The 20,825-nt window shown below is 38.8% G+C and overlaps 1 non-coding gene across 1 annotated transcript; it reads right to left on the bottom strand.

Moving 5' to 3' along the window:
• Window positions 1-10,154: 10,154 nt before the first annotated feature.
• Window positions 10,155-10,258, bottom strand: LOC112724161 (small nucleolar RNA R71). The gene has a single exon (XR_003163338.1). It is a non-coding gene; the product is annotated as a small nucleolar RNA R71 (small nucleolar RNA).
• Between the last annotated feature and the right edge of the window lie 10,567 nt (window positions 10,259-20,825).

The raw sequence follows: 20,825 nt of genomic DNA, 5'->3' as shown, positions 1-20,825 counted from the left end.
GCAAATTCTTAATACCATGTACTATAGGCACCATGACCTTTGAGAAGGCTTTGTGTGACCTGGGGTCAGGAATAAACTTAATGCCACTCTCTGTAATGGAGAAACTTGGGATCTTTGAGGTGTAAGCTGCCAGAATCTCATTAGAGATGGCAGACAACTCAAGAAAACAGGCTTATGGACAAGTAGAGGATGTGTTAGTAAAGGTTGAAGGCCTTTACATCCCTGCTGATTTCATAATCCTAGACACTGGGAAGGATGAAGATGAATCCATCATCCTTGGAAGACCCTTCCTAGCCACAGCAAGAGCTGTGATTGATGTGGACAGAGGAGAGTTAGTCCTTCAACTGAATAAAGACAACCTTGTGTTTAATACTCAAGGATCTCCTTCTGTAACCATGGAGAGAAAGCATGAAAAGCTTCTCTCACTGCAGAGTCAACCAAAGCCCCCATAGTCAAACTTTAAGTTTGGTGTTGGGAGGCCACAACCAAAATCTAAGTTTGGTGTTGAACCCCCACATTCAAACTCTAAGTTTGGTGTTGGGAGGTTCCAACAATGCTCTGAACATCTGTGAGGCTCCATGAGAGCTCACTGTCAAGCTATTGACATTAAAGAAGCGCTTGTTGTGAGGCAAACCAATATTATCTAATTATATTTATTTTCCATTGCTATTTTATGTTTTTATTAGGTTGATGATCATGTGAAGTAAAAAAAAAAACTACTGAAAAATCAAAAACAGAATGAAAAACAGCATTGAAAACAGCACACCCTGGAGGAGAGCAGTCTGGCATTTAAACGCCAGAAACAAGCATCTGTCTGGCATTTAACGCCAGAAAAGGGCACCAAGCTGGCGTTTAACGCCAGAAATAAGCATCTGCCTGGCGTTAAACGCCAGAAACAGGCTACATTTGGGCGTTTAACACCAGAAACAAGCAGCAATCTGGCGTTAAACGCCAGGAATGCACAGGAAGGGCGTTTTACACGCCTAATTGGAGCAGGGATGTGAAGTCCTTGACCCCACTTGATCTGTGGACCCCACAGGATCCCCTCAGGATCTGTGGACCCCACAGAATCCCCACATCTTCTTCTCTCCTCTTCACACCTTTTCATAACTCTCTTTCCCAAATACCCTTCACTAATCACCTCAATCACTCTTTCCCATCACCTCTTCACCACTCACATCCATCCTCTCTTCCCTCTCAAACCCAACCCTAATGGCCGAACCCTAACCCTCCCCACACTCCTATATAAACCCCTCATTCCTTCTTCATTTTCACACAACACAACCCTCTCTTCTTTCTCTTGGCTGAATACACCTTCTCCCTCTATCTCCTCCATTCTTCTTCTTCTTCTTCTACTACTTTCTCTCTTCTTTTGCTCGAGGACGAGCAAACATTTTAAGTTTGGTGTGGTAAAAGCATAGCTTTTTGTTTTTCCATAACCATTTATGGCACCTAAGGCCAGAGAAACCTCTAGAAAGAGGAAAGGAAAGGCAATTGCTTCCACCTCTGAGTCATGGGAGATGGAGAGATTCATCTCAAAGGTCCATCAAGATCACTTATATGAAGTTGTGGCCAAGAAGAAAGTGATCCCTGAGGTTCCTTTCAAGCTCAAAAAGAATGAGTATCCGGAGATCTGACTTGAGATCCAAAGAAGAGGTTGGGAAGTTCTCACCAACCCCATTCAACAAGTCGGGATCCTAATGGTTCAAGAGTTCTATGCAAACACATGGATCACTAGGAACCATGATCAAAGTATGAACCCGAATCCAAAACATTGGCTTACCATGGTTCGGGGGAAATACTTAGATTTCAGTCCGGAAAATGTAAGGCTGGCGTTCAACTTGCCAATGATGGAAGAAAATGCACACTCCTACACTAGAAGAGTCAACTTTGATCAAAGGTTGGACCAAGTCCTCATGGACATATGTGTAGAAGGAGCTCAATGGAAAATTGACTCAAGAGGCAAGCCGGTTCAATTGAGAAGATTGGACCTTAAGCCTGTAGCTAGAGGATGGTTGGAGTTTATTCAAAGTTCAATCATTCCTACTAGCAACCGGTCTGAAGTTACTATAGACCGGGCCATCATGATTCACAATATCATGATTGGGGAGGAAGTGGAAGTTCATGAGATTATACCTCAAGAACTTTACAAGGTGGCTGACAAGTCCTCCACTTGGGCAAGGTTAGCCTTTCCTCACCTCATTTTCCACCTATACAATTCGGCTGGGATTGACATAGAGGGAGACATCCTCATTGAAGAGGATAAGCCCATCACTAAGAAAAGGTTGGAGCAAACAAGAGATCATGGACCTCAACAGGAGCATGAGGAAATTCCTCACCATGAAATCCCTGAGATGCCTCAAGGGATGCACTTCCCTTCACAAAATTATTGGGAGCAAATCAACACTTCCCTAGGAGAATTAAGTTCCAACATGGGACAACTAAGGGTGGAATACCAAGAGCACTCCATCATCCTCCATGAAATTAGAGAAGATCAAAGAGCTATAAGGGATGAGCAACAAAGACAAGGAAGAGACATAGAGGAGCTCAAGCACTCCATAGGATCATCAAGAGGAAGATGCCACCCACACTAAGGTGAACTCATTCCTTAATCTCCTTGTCTATTTATTTTCTATTTTCGGTTTCCATGCTTCATGTTTAATTATGTTTGTGTCTTTACTATATGATCACTAGTGTCTAAGTGTCTATGCCTTAAAGTTATGAATGTCCTATGAATCCATCACCTCTCTTAAATGAAAAAATGTTCTAAAAACAAAAGAACAAGAAGTACATGGTTTCAAATTCATCCTTGAAACTAGTTTAATTATTTTGATGTGGTGACAATACTTTTTATTTTCTGAATGAATGCTTGAACAGTGCATATGTCTTTTGATATTGTGGTTTATGAATGTTAAATATGTTGGCTCTTGAAGAATAAGGAAAAAGGAGACATGTTATTTGATAATCTGAAAAATCATAAAAATGATTCTTGAAGCAAGAAAAAACAGTGAATACAAAAGCTTGCGAAAAAAAAGAGAAAGAGAAAGAAAAAGCAAGCAGAAAAATCCAATGGCCCTTAAAACCAAAAGGCAAGGGTAAATAAAAAGGATCCAAGGCTTTGAGCATTAGTGGATAGGAGGGCCTAAAGGAATAAAATCCTGACCTAAGCGGCTTAACCAAGCTGTCCCTAACCATGTGCTTGTGGCGTGAAGGTGTCAAGTGAAAGCTTGAGACTGAGCAGTTAAAGTCAAGGTCCAAAGCAAAAAAAAAAAAAAGAGTGTGCTTAAGAACCCTGGACACCTCTAATTGGGGACTTTAGCAAAGCTGAGTCACAATCTAAAAAGGTTCACCCAGTTGTGTCTGTGGCATTTATGTATCCGGTGGTAATACTGGAAAACAAAGTGCTTAGGGCCACGGCCAAGACTCATAAAGTAGCTGTGTTCAAGAATCAACATACTGAACTAGGAGAATCAATAACACTATCTGAATTCTAAGTTCCTATAGATGCCAATCATTCTGAACTTCGATGGATAAAGTGAGATGCCAAAACTATTCAAGAGGCAAAAAGCTACAAGTCCCTCTCATCTGATTGGAGCTAAGTTTTATTGATATTTTGGAATTTATAGTATATTCTTTTCTTTTTATCATATTTGATTTTCAGTTGCTTGGGAACAAGCAACAATTTAAGTTTGGTGTTATGATGAGCGGATAATTTATACGCTTTTTGGCATTGTTTTTACATAGTTTTTAGTATGATTTAGTTAGTTTTTAGTATATTTTTATTAGTTTTTAAATAAAATTCATATTTCTGGACTTTACTATGAGTTTGTGTGTTTTTCTGTAATTTCAGGTAATTTCTGGCTGAAATTGAGGGACTTGAGCAAAAATCAGATTCAGAGGTTGAAGAAGGACTGCAGATGCTGTTGGATTCTGACCTTCCTGCACTCAAAATGGATTTTCTGGAGCTACAGAACTCCAAATGGTGCGCTCGCAATTGCGTTGGAAAGTAGACATCCAGGGCTTTCCAGAAATATATAATAGTCCATACTTTGCCCGAGTTTAGATGATGCAAACTGGCATTCAACGCTAGATCCATGTTGCATTCTGGAGTTAAACGCCAGAAACAGGTTGCAAAGTGGAGTTAAACGCCAGAAACAGGTTATAAACTGGTGTTCAACTCCAAGAGAAGCCTCTACACGTGTAAAGCTCAATGCTCAGTCCAAGCACACACCAAGTGGGCCCCAGAAGTGGATTTCTGCATTATTTACTCATTTCTGTAAACCCTAGTAACTAGTTTAGCATAAATAGGACTTTTTACTATTGGATTTACATCTTCGGATCATTTTAGTCTTGGTTACTCCGGTTCCCCTCTGGGGCCGACACCAATGAACTCCATTATCACTTATGTATTTTCAACGGTAGAGTTTCTACACACCATAGATTAAGGTGTGGAGCTCTGCTGTTCCTCATGAATTAATACAAAGTACTATTGTTTTTCTATTCAATTCAAGCTTATTCCGTTTCTAAGATATTCATTCGCACTTCAATATGAATTTGATGATCGTGACAGTCATCATCATTCCCAACCTATGAACGCGTGCCTGACAACCACTTCAGTGCTACCTTAGATTGAATGAATATCTCTGGGATTTCTTAATCAGAGTCTTCGTGGTATAAGTTAGAATCCATGGACGGCCATTCTTGAGATCCAGAAAGTCTAAACCTTATCTGTGGTATTCCGAGTAGGATCTGGGAAGGGATGGCTGCGACGAGCTTCAAACTCGCGAGTGCTGGGCGTAGTGACAGACGCAAAAGGATCAATGGATCCTATTCCAGTATGATCGAGAACCGACAGATGATTAGCCATGCAGTGACAGCGTATTGGACCATTTTCACTGAGAGGACAGGATGTAGCCATTGACAACGGTGATGCCTAACATACAGCTTGCCATAGAAAGGAGTATGAATGATTGGATGAAGACAATAGGAAAGCAGAGGTTCAGGAGGAATAAGCATCTTCATACGCTTATCTGAAATTCTCACCAATGAATTACATAAGTATCTCTATCTTTAATTTACGTTTTATTTATCTTTTAATTACTAAATCTCCATAATCAATTGAATCCGCCTGACTGAGATTTACAAGGTGATCATAGCTTGCTTCAAGCCGACAATCTCCGTGGGATCTACCCTTACTCACGTAAGGTTTATTACTTGGATGACCCAGTGCACTTGCTGGTTAGTTGTGCGAAGTCGTGACAAAGAACTAAGATTATGAACGTGCGTATTAAGTTTTTAGCGCCGTTACCAAAGAATGAACCGTCACAATTTCTGCGCACCAGTAGATATGATGAATTTTAGTAAATCATTCCCTGACGGTAAAAACGGTGGTTTTATCCCACTCACGGCTAGAGAATTTGTGATAAATGTGAACATAATGAATTACGATTATGATTGAAATGTGATTATGAATTGGCAAGGACGGAGGTCTCATTTGGCTTGTGTGTTTATGATTAATAATAATTACGATTGAAAAGTGTGCCGATCACTATATCTCAAAAGTATGATGAGTACTATATATCCCAGAGCAAATAGATAAGTTGAGGATGAAGGATTCCCCAACATGTTATGAATAGACAAGTTGAAGATGAATGATTCCCTCTCTTGCTGCAATGAGAATAATTAACCTTATGATTGATGTGATTATATAGAGTTGTGGATTTGATTATGATCTTGATTATGCTTGATTATGATTATGATTATGATTGTCATATACCATTGAATTGGCAAGTACGTGGGTTTTGTCCTACTTGCGCGTTGATGTGGCACTACATCCAGGGGAAGGTGGTAGGGCACTCTCCATCGAAACGTTATCCCATGAGTATACCTCAAGGAGAAGGTGGTAGAGTGATGAATCCATATTTGACAATAAATTTTAGTTTGATTTGAGTGAATTTCATCACATAAACTTACACTTAATCACTAAAATAGGATACTTTTGTATTTTCTCCCTAAATTGGACATAAATGTGAAAACATGCATTTTTGTGCTTAAATTAGTGAATTTTAATCCCACTTTTATGCCATTCGATGCCATGACATGTTTGTTGAGTGATTTTAGGTCCTAGAGGTAAGTTTGGCAAGGCAAAAGTGGAAGGAAGCATGTACAAAGGGAGAGCACATGAAAAAAACAAAGGAGAAGCACTCAGCCATGTGTGCGTACGCACAAGTACAAATTCAACGAAGTGTGCGTACGCTTACATCTGTGCGTATGCACAAGTCCCTCCACGTGCCTTCATTATAAACGCATGTGATTCGTGTTTTTGAGGGATTGGAGGCCTATTTCTGAAGGCTTTGAGGCTGATTTTGGATGCTATATGAAGGGGGCAACATCACATATCAAAGCATTAGCTTAGGGAGCTCAATTTAGATTAGAAAAACACATAGTAGGAGTTGGAGTAGTGTAGTTGATGAGCGGATAATTTATACGCTTTTTGGCATTATTTTTACATAGTTTTCAGTATGATTTAATAAGTTTTTAGTATATTTTTATTAGTTTTTAAATAAAATTCATATTTCTGGACTTTACTATGAGTTTGTGTGTTTTTATGTGATTTCATGTATTTTCTGGCTGAAATTGAGGGACCTGAGCAAAAATCAGATTTAGAGGTTGAAGAAGGACTGCAGATGCTATTGGATTCTGACCTCCTTACAATCAAAGTGGATTTTCTGGAGCTACAGAACTCCAAATGGCGCGCTCTCAATTGCGTTGCAAAGTAGACATCCAGGTTTTCCAGCAATATATAATAGTCCATACTTTGATTAAGGATAGATGACGTAAACTGGCATTGAACGCCATTTCCATGCTGCATTCTGGAGTCAAACGCCAGAAACAGGTTGCAAAGTGGAGTTAAACGCCAGAAACAAGTTACAAACTGGCGTTCAACTCCAAGAAAGACCTCTACACGTGTAAAGCTCAATGCTCAGCCCAAGTACACACCAAGTGGGCCCCAGAAGTGGATTTCTACATCATTTACTCATTTCTGTAAATCCTAGTAACTAGTTTAGTATAAATAGGACTTTTTACTATCTTTGTAAAATATCTTTGATTAGTTTTTATGCTATCTTAGACTTTCATGGGGGCTGGCCATTCGGCCATGCCTGAACCTTTATCACTTATGTATTTTCAAACGGTAGAGTTTCTACTCACCATAGATTAAGGTGTGGAGCTCTGCTGTTCCTCATGAATTAATACAAAGTACTATTGTTTTTCTATTCAATTCAAGCTTATTCCTATTCTAAGATATCCACTCGCACCCAAGAACATGATGAATGTGATGATTATGTGACGCTCATCATCATTCTCACTTATGAACGCGTGCCTGACAAACACTTCCGTTTTACATGCAAACAAGCTAGAATGAATATCTCTTAGATATCTAATACAGAGGACCGAGTCCGAGATATTAGAATCTTTGTGGTATAAGTTAGAACCCATGGATGGCCATTCTTGAGATCTGGAAAGTCTAAACCTTGTCTATGGTATTCCGAGTAGGATCTGGGAAGGGATGGCTGTGACGAGCTTCAAACTCGTGAGTATTGGGCGTAGTGACAGACGCAAAATGATAGTAAATCCTATTCCAGTATGATCGAGAACCGACAGATGATTAGCCATGCAGTGACAGCGCATTGGACCATTTTCACAGAGAGGATGGGATGTAGCCATTGACAACGGTGATGCCCTACGTAAAGCTTGCCATAGAAAGGAGTAGGAATGATTGGATGAAGACAGCAGGAAAGCAGAGGTTCAGAGGAACGAAAGCATCTCTATACGCTTATCTGAAATTCTCACTAATGAATCACATAAGTATCTCTATCCCAGTTTGTGTTTTATTTATCTTTTAATTATTAAAACTCTATATCCATTTGAATCCGCCTGACTGAGATTTACAAGGTGACCATAGCTTGCTTCAAGCCGACAATCTCCGTGGGATCGACCCTTACTCACGTACGGTTTATTACTTGGACGACCCAGTGCACTTGCTGGTCAGTTGTGCGAAGTTGTGACAAAGAATTAAGATTATGAACGTGCGTATAAAGTTTTCAGCGCTGTTACCAAGGAATGGAACCGTCACGATTTCTGCGCACCAAGTTTTTGGCGCCGTTGTCGGGGATTGTTCGAGTTTGGACAACTGACGGTTCATCTTGTTGCTCAGATTAGGTAATTTTATTTTATTTTCAAGCCTTCTATTTTATTTATTATTTTCAAAAAAATACAAAAAAGTTTTTCTTCTTTTTCATTCTTCCCAAAATAATTTTCGAAAAAACCAAAAAAAAAATTAATGAAATCATAAAAACCAAAAATATTTTGTGTTTCTTGTTTGAGTCTAATGTCAAATTTTAAGTTTTGTGTGAATTGCATGTTTTTAATTTTCATTAAAATTTTTGAAAACTCATGTATGGTGTTCTTCATGATCTTCAAGTTGTTCTTGGCCAGTCTTCTTATTTGATCTTCATATTTTCTTTTTTTGTGTCTTTTCTTGTTTTTCATATGCATTCTTGAAACATTAATGCCTAAAGAATAAAAATTTTTAAGTTTGGTGTCTTGCATGTTTTCTTTTCTGGAAAACTTTTCAAAAATAAGTTCTTGGTGTTCATCTTGACATTCAAAGTGTTCTTGGTGTTCATCTTGATATTCATAGTTTTCTTGCATGCATCACATGTTTTGATTCAAAATTTTCATGCATTGAGTCTTTGGGTTGTTTTTCTCTTTCTTCATTGAAAATTCAAAAAAATCAAAAAAATATCTTTCCCTTATTCTATCATAAAATTTTGAAAATTTGGGTTGACTTTTCAAAAATTTTTCAAAATTAGTTGTTTCTTATGAGTCAAATCAAATTTTCATTTTAAAAACTCTATCTTTTTCAAATCTTTTTCAAAAAAATCAAATCTTTTTCATTTTTCTTTCATAATTTTTGAAAATTTCAAATTGATTTTCAAAAATCTTTTTCTTATTTCTATTTCATATTTTCGAATTTAATACCAACAATTAATGTGATTGATTCAAAAATATTAAGTTGTTACTTGCCTATTAAGAAAGGTTCAATCTTTAAATTTTAAAATCATATCTTTTAGTTTCTTGTTAGTCAAGTAATCAACTTTAATTTTCAAAATCAAATCTTTTTAAATTTCTTTTTCAAATTTTTTTCAAAATAAATTTCAATCACATCTTTTTCAAAATCAATTTCAAAATCTTTTCTAACTTCTTATCTTTACAAATTTGATTTTCAAATCTTTTTCAATTAACCACTTAACTTTTTGATTGATTCTTATCTTTTTCAAAACTACCTAACTAATTCTCTCTCTCTAATTTTCGAAAATCCATTCCCCCTTTTTCAAAATTTCCTTTTTTTTAACTAATTGTTTTAATTTTTAATTTAATTTGATTTCAATTTTAATTTTCGAAATTTAACTTTAAATTTTATTTTTTAATTTAATTAATTTTTGAAATTCCCTCTCTCTCATCTCCCTCTTACATTCTTCTCTTCTTATACTTGCATAAGGATTCTCTATACTGTGACATAGAGGATTCCATATTTTCTTTTCTGTTTTTTTCTTTTTCATATGAGCAGGAACAAGGATAAGAACATTCTTGTTGAAGCTGATCCTGAACCTGGAAGGACTCTGAAGAGGAAGCTAAGGGAAGCCAAAGCACAACTCTCTGGAGAAAATCTGACAGAAATTTTCGAAAAAGAAGAAAACATGGCCGAAAATAATAACAATGCAAGGAAGATGCTTGGTGACTTTACTGCACCAAATTCCAATTTACATGGAAGAAGCATCTCAATTCCTGCCATTGGAGCAAACAACTTTGAGCTTAAACCTCAATTAATTTCTCTGATGCAACAGAACTGCAAGTTTCATGGACTTCCATCTGAAGATCCTTTTCGGTTCTTAACTGAGTTCTTGCAGATCTGTGATACTGTTAAGACCAATGGGGTTGATCCCGAGATCTACAGGCTTATACTTTTCCCATTTGCTGTAAGAGACAGAGCTAGAATATGGTTGGACTCTCAACCTAAGGATAGCCTGAACTCTTCGGATAAGCTGGTCACGGCTTTCTTAGCCAAGTTCTTTCCTCCTCAAAAGCTTAGTAAGCTTAGAGTGGATGTTCAAACCTTCAAACAGAAAGAAGGTGAATCCCTCTATGAAGCTTGGGAGAGATACAAGGAACTGACCAAAAAGTTTCCTTCTGACATGTTTTCAGAATGGACCATCCTGGATATATTCTATCATGGTCTATCTGAGTTATCAAAGATGTCACTGGACCATTCTGCAGGTGGATCCATTCACCTAAAGAAAATGCCTGCAGAAGCTCAAGAACTCATTGACATGGTTGCAAATAACCAGTTCATGTACACTTCTGAAAGGAATCCTGTGAATAATGGAACGCCTATTAGGAAGGGAGTTCTTGAAATTGATACTCTGAATGCCATATTGGCTCAGAATAAAATATTGACTCAGCAAGTCAATATAATTTCTCAGAGTCTGAATGGATTGAAGGAATCATCCAACAGTACTAAAGAGGCATCTTCTGAAGAAGAAGCTTATGATCCTGAGAACCCTGCAATAGCAGAGGTGAATTACATGGGTGAACCCTATGGAAACACCTATAATCTCTCATGGAGGAATCATCCAAATTTCTCATGGAAGGATCAACAAAAGCCTCAGCAAGGCTTTAATAATGGTGGAAGAAACAGGTTTAGCAATAGCAAACCTTTTCCATCATCCACTCAGCAACAGATAGAGAATTCTGAGCAGAATCCATCTCGCTTAGCAAATATAGTCTCTGATCTATCTAAGGCCACTCTAAGTTTCATGAATAAAACGAGGTCCTCAGTTAGAAATTTGGAGGCACAAGTGGGCCAGCTGAGTAAAAGGGTCATTGAAACCCCTCCCAGTACTCTCCAAGCAATACAGAAGAGAATCCAGAAAGAGAGTGCAAGGTCATTGAATTAACCATCATGGCCGAACCTACAAAGGAGGGAGGGGACGTGAATCCTAGTGAGGAAGACCTCTTGGGACGTCCAGTGATCAATAAGGAGTTTTCCTCTGAGGAACTAAAGGAATCTGAGACTCATCTAGAGACCATAGAGATTCCATTGAACCTCCTTATGCCATTCATGAGCTCTGATGAGTATTCTTCTTCTGAAGAGAATGAAGATGTCACTGAAGAGCAAGTTGCCAAATACCTTGGTGCAATCATGAAGCTGAATGCCAAATTATTTGGTAAAGAGACTTGGGAAGATGAACCTCCTTTGCTCATCAATGAACTAAGTGATCTGGATCAACTGAGATTGCCTCAGAAGAAACAGGACCCTGGAAGGTTCTTAATACCTTGTACCATAGGCACCATGACCTTTGAAAAGGCTCTATGTGACCTTGGATCAGGGATAAACCTCATGCCACCCTCTGTAATGGAGAAACTGAGAATCCTTGAGGTGCAAGCTACCCGAATCTCATTAGAGATGGCAGACAACTCCAGAAAACAGGCTTATGGACAAGTAGAGGACGTGCTAGTAAAGGTTGAAGGCCTTTACATCCCTGCTGATTTCATAATCCTGGATACTGGGAAGGATGAGGATGAATCCATCATCCTTGGAAGACCTTTCCTAGCCACAGCAAGGGCTATGATTGATGTGGACAGAGGAGAATTGATCCTTCAACTGAATGAGGATAGCCTTGTGTTTAAAACTCAAGGATCGCCTTTTGTAACCATGGAGAGGAAGCATGAAAAGCTTCTCTCACTGCAGAGTCAACCAAAGCCCCCACAGTTAAACTCTAAGTTTGGTGTTGGAAGGTCCAAACAATGCTCTGAACATCTGTGAGGCTCCATGAGAGCTTACTGTCAAGCTATTGACATTAAAGAAGTGCTTATTGGGAGGCAACCCAATGTTATCTAATTATATTTATTTATTTTCCATTGTTATTTTATGTTTTATTTAGATTGATGATCATGTGAAGTCACAAAAACTACTGAAAAATCAAAAACAGAGTGAAAAATAGAATGAAAAACAGCACACCCTGGAGGAGAACAGTCTGGCGTTTAAACGCCAGAAACAAGCATCTGTCTGGCGTTTAATGCCAGAAACAGGCACCAAGCTGGCGTTTAACGCCAGAAATAAGCATCTACCTGGCGTTAAACGCCAGAACAGAGCATGGAAGTGGTGTTTAACGCCAGAAACAGGCAGCAGTCTGGCGTTAAACGCCAGGATTGCATGTATAGGGCGTTTTACACGTCTGAAGGGTACAGGAATAAAAAAAAATCCTTGATACCTCAGGATCTGTGGACCCCACAGGATCCCCTCAGGATCTGTGGACCCCACAGGATCCCCACCTAACCCTATTCTCTCTTCTTCACACCTTTTCATAACTCTCTTTCCCAAATGCCCTTCACCAATCACTTCAATCACTCTTTCCCATCACCCCCTCACCACTCACATCCATCTTCTTCCCCATAAACCCCACCTACCTTCAAATTCAAAATATTTTCCCTCCTAAACCCAACCCTAAATGGCCGAACCCTAAACCCCTCCCCACTTCTATATAAACCCCTCATTCCTTCTTCTATTTCACACAACACAACCCTCTCTTCTTTCACTTGGCCGAAACCTACTCTCTCTCCCTCTCCTCTATTTCTCTTCTTCTTCTACTTCTTTCTTTCTTCTTTTGCTCGGGGACGAGTAAACATTTTAAGTTTGGTGTGGTAAAAGCATTGCTTTTTGTTTTTCCATAATCATTTTTGGCACCTAAGGCCAGAGAAACCTCTAGAAAGAGGAAAGGAAAGGCAATTGCTTCCACCTCTGAGTCATGGGAGATGGAGAGATTCATCTCAAAGGTCCATCAAGACCACTTCTATGAAGTTGTGGCCAAGAAGAAAGTGATCCCTGAGGTTCCTTTCAAGCTCAAAAGGAATGAGTATCCAGAGATCCAACTTGAGATTCAAAGAAGAGGTTGGGAAGTTCTCACCAACCCCATTCAACAAGTTGGGATCCTAATGGTTCAAGAGTTCTATGCAAACGCATGGATCACAAGGAACCATGATCAAAGTGTGAACCCAAATCCAAAGCATTGGCTTACTATGGTTCGGGAAAAATACTTAGATTTCAGTCCGAAAAATGTAAGGCTGGCGTTCAACTTGCCAATGATGGAAGAAAATGCACGCCCCTACACAAGAAGGGTCAACTTTAATCAAAGGTTGGACCAAGTCCTCATAGACATATGTGAGGAAGGAGCTCAATGGAAAATTGACTCAAGAGGCAAGCCGGTTCAACTAAGAAGGCATGACCTCAAACCAGTGGCTAGGGGATGGCCAGAGTTCATTCAACGCTCAATCATTCCTACTAGTAACTGGTCTGAAGTTACTATAGACCGGGCCATCATGATCCATAGTATCATGATTGGAGAGGAGATGGAAGTTCATGAGATTATACCTCAAGAACTTTACAAGGTGGCTGACAAGTCCTCCACTTGGGCAAGGTTAGCCTTTCGTCACCTCATATGCCACCTCTGCAATTCAGCTGGAATTGACATAGAGGGAGATATCCTTATTGAAGAGGATAAGCCCATCATTAAGAAAAGGATGGAGCAAATAAGAGATCATGGACCTCAACATGAGCATGAGGAAATTTCTTACCATGAAATCCCTGAGATGACTCAGGGGATGCACTTTCCTCCACAGAATTATTGGGAACAAATCAACACTTCCCTAGGAGAATTAAGTTCCAACATGGGACGACTAAGGGTTGAGCACCAAGAGCACTCCATCATCCTCCATGAAATTAGAGAAGATCAAAGAGCTATGAGGGAGGAGCAAGAAAGACAAGGAAGAGACATAGAGGAGCTCAAGAGCACCATTGGTTCTTCAATAAGAGGAAGACGCCACCCTCACTAAGGTGGACTCATTCCTTAATCTCCTTGTTTATTTATTTTCCTATTTTTCGATTTCAGAGCTTTATGTTTATTTATATTTGTGTCTTATTACATGATCATTAGTGTCTAAGTGTCTATGCCTTAAAGTTATGAATATGAATCCACCACCTCTCTTGAATGAAAAATGTTTTAATTACAAAATTACAAGAAGTACATGGTTTCGAATTCATCCTTGAAACTAGTTTAATTATTTTGATGTGGTGGCAACACTTTTTGTTTTCTGAATGATTGCTTGAACAGTGCATATGTCTTTTGAAGTTGTTGTTTATGAATGTTAAATATGTTGGCTCTTGAAAGAATGATGAAAAGGAGAGATGTTATTTGATAATCTAAAAAATCATAAAAATGATTCTTGAAGCAAGAAAAAGCAGTGAATACAAAGCATGCGAAAAAAATGGCGAAAAAAGAGAAAGAGAAAGAAAAAGCAAGCAGAAAAAGCCAAAAGCTCTTTAAACCAAAAGGCAAGAGCAAAAAGCCAATAGCCCTTAAAACCAAAAGGCAAGGGTAATAAAAATGGATCCAAGGCTTTAAGCATCAGTGGATAGGAGGGCCTAAAGGAATAAAATCCTGGCCTAAGCGGCTAAACCAAGCTGTCCCTAATCATGTGCTTGTGGCGTGAAGGTGTCAAGTGAAAACTTGAGACTGAGCGGTTAAAGTCAAGGTCCAAAGCAAAAATAAGAGTGTGCTTAAGAACCCTGGACACCTCTAATTGGGAACTTTAGCAAAGCTGAGTCACAATCTGAAAAGGTTCACCCAGTTATGTGTCTGTGGCATTTATGTATCCGGAGGTAATATTGGAAAACAAAGTGCTTAGGGCCACGGCCAAGACTCATAAAGTAGCTGTGTTCAAGAATCAACATACTGAACTAGGAGAATCAATAACGCTATCTGAATTCTAAGTTCCTATAGATGCCAATCATTCTGAACCTCAATGGATAAAGTGAGATGCCAAAACTATTCAAGAGGAAAAAAGCTACAAGTCTCGCTCATCCGATTGGAGCTAAGTTTCATTGATATTTTAAAATTTATAGTATATTCTCTTCTTTTTATCCTATTTGATTTTCAGTTGCTTGGGGACAAGCAACAATTTAAGTTCGGTGTTATGATGAGCGGATAATTTATACGTTTTTTGGCATTGTTTTTACATAGTTTTCAGTATGATTTAGTTAGTTTTTAGTATATTTTTATTAGTTTTTAAATAAAAATCACATTTATGGACTTTACAATGAGTTTGTGTGTTTTTCTGTGATTTCAGGTATTTTCTGGCTGAAATTGAGGGACCTGAGCAAAAATCAGATTTAGAGGTTGAAGAAGGACTGCAGATGCTGTTGGATTCTGACCTCCCTGCACTCAAAGTAGATTTTATGGAGCTATAGAACTCCAAATGGCGCGCTATCAATTGTGTTGGAAAGTAGACATCCAGGGCTTTTCAGAAATATATAATAGTTTATACTTTGATTAAGGATAGATGACGTAAACTGGCATTGAACGCCAGTTCCATGCTCCCTTCTGGGGTCAAACGCCAGAAACAGGTTGCAAAGTGGAGTTAAACACCAGACACAGGTTACAAACTGGCGTTCAACTCCAAGAAAGACCTTTACACGTGTAAAGCTCAATGCTCAGCCCAAGCACACACCAAGTGGGCCCCGGAAGTAGATTTCTGCATCATTTACTCATTTTTGTAAACACTAGTAACTAGTTTAGTATAAATAGGACTTTTTACTATCTTTGTAAAAGATTTTGATTAGTTTTTATGCTATCTTAGACTTTCATGGGGGCTGGCCATTCGGCCATGCCTGAACCTTTATCACTTATGTATTTTCAAACGGTAGAGTTTCTACACACCATAGATTAAGGTGTGGAGCTCTGCTGTTCCTCATGAATTAATACAAAGTACTATTGTTTTTCTATTCAATTCAAGCTTATTCCTATTCTAAGATATCCACTCGCACGCAAGAACATGATGAATGTGATGATTATGTGACGCTCATCATCATTCTCACTTATGAACGTGTGCCTGACAAACACTTCCGTTTTACATGCAAACAAGCTAGAATGAATATCTCTTAGATATCTAATACAGAGGACCGAGTCCGAGATATTAGAATCTTTGTGGTATAAGTTAGAACCCATGGATGGCCATTCTTGAGATCTGGAAAGTCTAAACCTTGTCTGTGGTATTCCGAGTAGGATCTGGGAAGGGATGGCTGTGACGAGCTTCAAACTCGTGAGTATTGGGCGTAGTGACAAACGCAAAAGGATAGTAAATCCTATTCCAGTATGATCGAGAACTGACAGATGATTAGCCATGCAGTGACAGCGCATTGGACCATTTTCACAGATAGGATGGGAGTAGCCATTGACAACGGTGATGCTCTACATAAAGCTTACCATGGAAAGGAGTAGGAATGATTGGATGAAGACAGTAGGAAAGCAGAGGTTCAGAGGAACGAAAGCATCTCTATACGCTTATCTGAAATTCTCACTAATGAATTACATAAGTATCTCTATCCTAGTTTATGTTTTATTTATCTTTTAATTATTAAAACTCTATATCCATTTGAATCTGCCTGACTGAGATTTACAAGGTGACCATAGCTTGCTTCAAGCCGACAATCTCCGTGGGATCGACCCTTACTCACGTAAGGTTTATTACTTAGACGACCCAGTGCACTTGTTGGTCAGTTGTGCGAAGTTGTGACAAAGAATTAAGATTATGAACGTGCGTATAAAGTTTTCATCGCCGTTACCAAGGAATGAAACCGTCACGATTTCTGCACACTAGTAGTATACAATATTCTCTCTTAGGGTTTTAATTTAGGTTTTAATGTAGCATTTTATAGTTCAATTTTGGTCTTGGATTTTGCTTTCTCATTGTAAGTATTTCTTTCATTTTTCCCTTTTATCACATTACTTGTTCTACACTTACTCCAATTTTAATTTCTTTTCTCAATATATATATATATATAGTTTTGCAATTTTGAGTTTCGGTTTATAAATTTGATGTTTGATGGTTTTTATATGTTTATTGGATTGCCTTTGTTGATTTTGATCATTTGTGGTTCATAGTTCTTATCATTTTTCCAAATTTGCCATGTTTTATGATTATACCCACTATGTGTTTGATGAAATGCCAATTTTGATTATGGGGTAAATTTTCACCCCTTGGCTTGGAAAAATGAAATTATGGAATACTAGAGTCACAATGTCCAACATTTAGTGATAATTCATGGGTTGTTAGTTGTTATTGTTTCCACTAACGCTAGCTTCTTACTAAGGTAATTAGTAAGTCAGCTATGATTTGTGGATTAATAATAATTATGCTCACTTGACCTACTCTTCGATGTTAAGGGTTGACTTAGTGAGGTTAACCCATCATAATTATCATAGTTGTGGTTATGGCAAGGAAGGAATTCCATAACTCATCCCAAGTCAAGGTTCCATTTATGTTTTGAACCACATTTCCATCAATTTTGAGTCATACTTGTTCATATTACATACATAGTTCTTTTACTCCTTTATTAGTTTATTAATTGCAATTTTGATCGTTCTTTTATCTCTTTATTTATTTACTTCAATCATTGAAACCCCTTGCTTCTCACAACTAAAATTGTACACTCTTAGGCATTAGTTCTGAGGGAAGATGACCCGGGAGTTTTAATACTCTCGGTTAATTTGATTTGAATTGTGACATCTTTTGAAATTGAAATTTGATTTAAGCATTATTCGTTGGCTTGGAACTATACTTGCAACAGAATTATTTTGTGAAAGAATTCTAAGTCAACGGTCTTGCTCTATCAAGTTTTTGGCACCGTTGCCGGGGAACTAGCGCCATGAGTATTGCAGTTTTGGTTGTTGTAAATATGTGAATAGTGTGAATAGATACTTTTTGGGTTGTTTGACTATTTTTTTTATATTAATTAGGATTTTGTTTCTTTTGTTAATTGATGTCTTTAGTTTTTATTTTCTATTTCTCTCTATGAGTTATCACCCTCTTGGTTTGGAGTATGGTTGTGATCATTTTGTAGGGTTTGATAACTTCAATTTTGGACGGCATTATGGAAGGAGCAACCTCCTCTATACTACAATGAGCAAAACCCTCCCCAATATGCATACCCAAATCAAGGATATCGGGGATTACACAACGATTACATACTTCTACCACCATACACCTATGACCCATACCCTCAACAAAATCCTCAATCACCACATTTTCAAACACCACACCAATACCAACATCCACCTCCTTACATACCACCTCAAGATACTCATCAACATGAACTACCTCCCACATATACAACCTTCCTCCCAACCAATGAAACCCCTCTTTCATCCCAATGTGAAACTTTTCCACCTTTGGCCCAAGACCATCAAAACCTTCAAGCCTTTCTCAAAGAGCAAGAAAGATTTCAAAGAACTCAAGGGCAACTCATGGCTACCATAGCCGAGGCAGTGAACCACTTGGTCCTACTTCGCTCATCCGATCAAGGCATTCCTCTTGAGGAATGTGAAGGGTCAACTAAAGATTGTAGTGAAGAGGAGATCGTGGAGCCACAAGGGAAAAAGGAAGAGCTAGAGCATGAATTACAACAAGAGAGAGTAAGGGAAGTATGTGAACCGGAGGAGAGAAAGGGAGAATTGAGGGAGATTGATCAAGATGAGGATTCCATCATTGATAATTTTTTTTGTCCTTCTTGGTCAATCCACTTAATGATCCTAATGAGCTTCTTCCCATTGAATTTGAGAGAGACATGGAGGTAGACTTCTCACAACCTCCGTGTTATGATTTGACTGATGGGGAAGAGGAAGTTGGTGAGGAAGCAATTTCGTTTCAAGAACACATTGAGTAGGTGGCAATTTCATCTATGAGCTTCTTTGGCCCCCATCAATATGTTATCTTGGAGACGGACTACAAACTCAAGGTCCTTCTTGGGTTGGTACATGGTGGAGAAAGGAGTGTTGGTTGCCAAAGGAGTCTAAAGACCTTCATGAAAGCCAATTCAAGCTTTGGGATTCAAGCATGGTGTGAAGCATAATTGGGTGATTGCTGGAGAGTGTTGGGATGCTTCAAGGGTAGAATAAGAGCTCATCCATCCGGCTTAGAGAATAAAGATAAAAAAGAAGGAGACCGGAAAACTAGAATATGGGATCTTGGAGGAGAGTCAAAGACCAAGCTTGGATGGAAATTTAAGAAGGAGTGGAAACACAAGCCACCCTAACAAGAGTCTCCTCAACAAGTCCAACTTAAGGACTATAAACCAAAGTGCTAGGTGGGAGACACCCCACCATGGTAACATTGTTCTTGCCCTTTCTTTGTTTATAATTTTAGTTTATTGCATGTTTGTTTGTCTTAGTTAGCTTAGGATTAGCTTAGTTTTTTAGCATAGATAGGTTAATTTTTATATGGATCATGCATTTATGGATTTTTGGATGTTTGGGGTTAAATTTTAGTTGACATAAGGTTCAATACCTTAGATTTTGAAAGAAAAAATTTTGGAAAAATAAACAGGGCATGTGCGTGCGCACACCCTTGTGCGCGCGCACGCAACAACAAAATTTCGTGTCCTGTGCGTAAGCACCCAGCTGTGCATACGCACACTACCTTGCCAAGCCTCTGTTGGGAGCGCTCGCACGCCTTGTGCGCGTGCATTCCCCTGTGTTTTGCGCTTTGTGCGTGCACACGCCTTTGTGCGTATGCACACGAACCTCTTTTCGCGCACCTTGTGCGTACGCACACTCCCTTGCACTCCCTCTGGTGGGAGCGCTCGCATGCCATGTGCATGTGAACCCTTAACATTTTTTGTTCCTGTGCATGCGCACGGACCTGTGTGAGCATGCACACATGATCCTTTCCTTAAAAAAAATCATTTTGTGCATGTGCACACCCCGGTGCACACGCACACTTCTTAATTCCTCTTTTACCCAGAGCGCTCGCATAGAGCGTGCACTCGCATCCTTCAATTTTTCACCTACTGTGCGTATTGATGAGTGGATAATTTATACGCTTTTTGGCATTGTTTTTAGTATGTTTTTAGTAGGATCTAGTTACTTTTAGGGATGTTTTCATTAGTTTTTATGTTAAATTCACATTTCTGGACTTTACTATGAGTTTATGTGTTTTTCTGTGATTTCAGGTATTTTCTGACTGAAATTGAGGGACTTGAGCAAAAATCAGATTCACAGGTTGAAGAAGGACTGCTGATGCTGTTGGATTCTGACCTCCCTGCACTCAAAGTGGATTTTCTGGAGCTATAGAACTCGAAATGGCGTGCTTCCAATTGCGTTGGAAAGTAGACATCAAGAGCTTTCCAGAAATGTATAATAATCTATATTTTGTCCAAGTTTAGACGATGAAAACTGGCGTTCAACGCCAGTTCTCTGCCCAATTCTGGCGTCCAGCGCCAGAAACAAGTTGCAAAGTGGAGTTCAATGCCCAAACTGGCACCAAAACTGGCGTTCAACTCCAGGAATGACCTCTATACGTGTAACACTCAAGCTCAGCCCAAGCACACACCAAGTGGGCCCCGGAAGTGGATTTATGCATCAATTACTTACTTATGTAAACCCTAGTGACTAGTTTATTATAAATAGGACCTTTTACTATTGTATTAGTTATCTTTGAATCTTTGGAATCATCTTTGGACGCCTGGTTCTTAGATCAGAGGGGCTGGCCATTCGGCCATGCCTGGACCTTTCACTTATGTATTTTCAACGGTAGAGTTTCTGCACTCCATAGATTAAGGTGTGGAGCTCTGCTGTTCCTCAAAGATTAATGCAAAGTACTACTATTTTCTATTCAATTCATCTTATTTTGCTTCTAAGATATTCATTCGC

This window comes from Arachis hypogaea, chromosome 11 (assembly GCF_003086295.3).
Source record: "Arachis hypogaea cultivar Tifrunner chromosome 11, arahy.Tifrunner.gnm2.J5K5, whole genome shotgun sequence".
NCBI classification, from domain to species: Eukaryota; Viridiplantae; Streptophyta; class Magnoliopsida; order Fabales; family Fabaceae; genus Arachis; species Arachis hypogaea.
The sequence above is the reverse complement of the archived record's forward strand: the minus strand, read 5'-3'. Positions and strand labels throughout refer to the sequence as shown.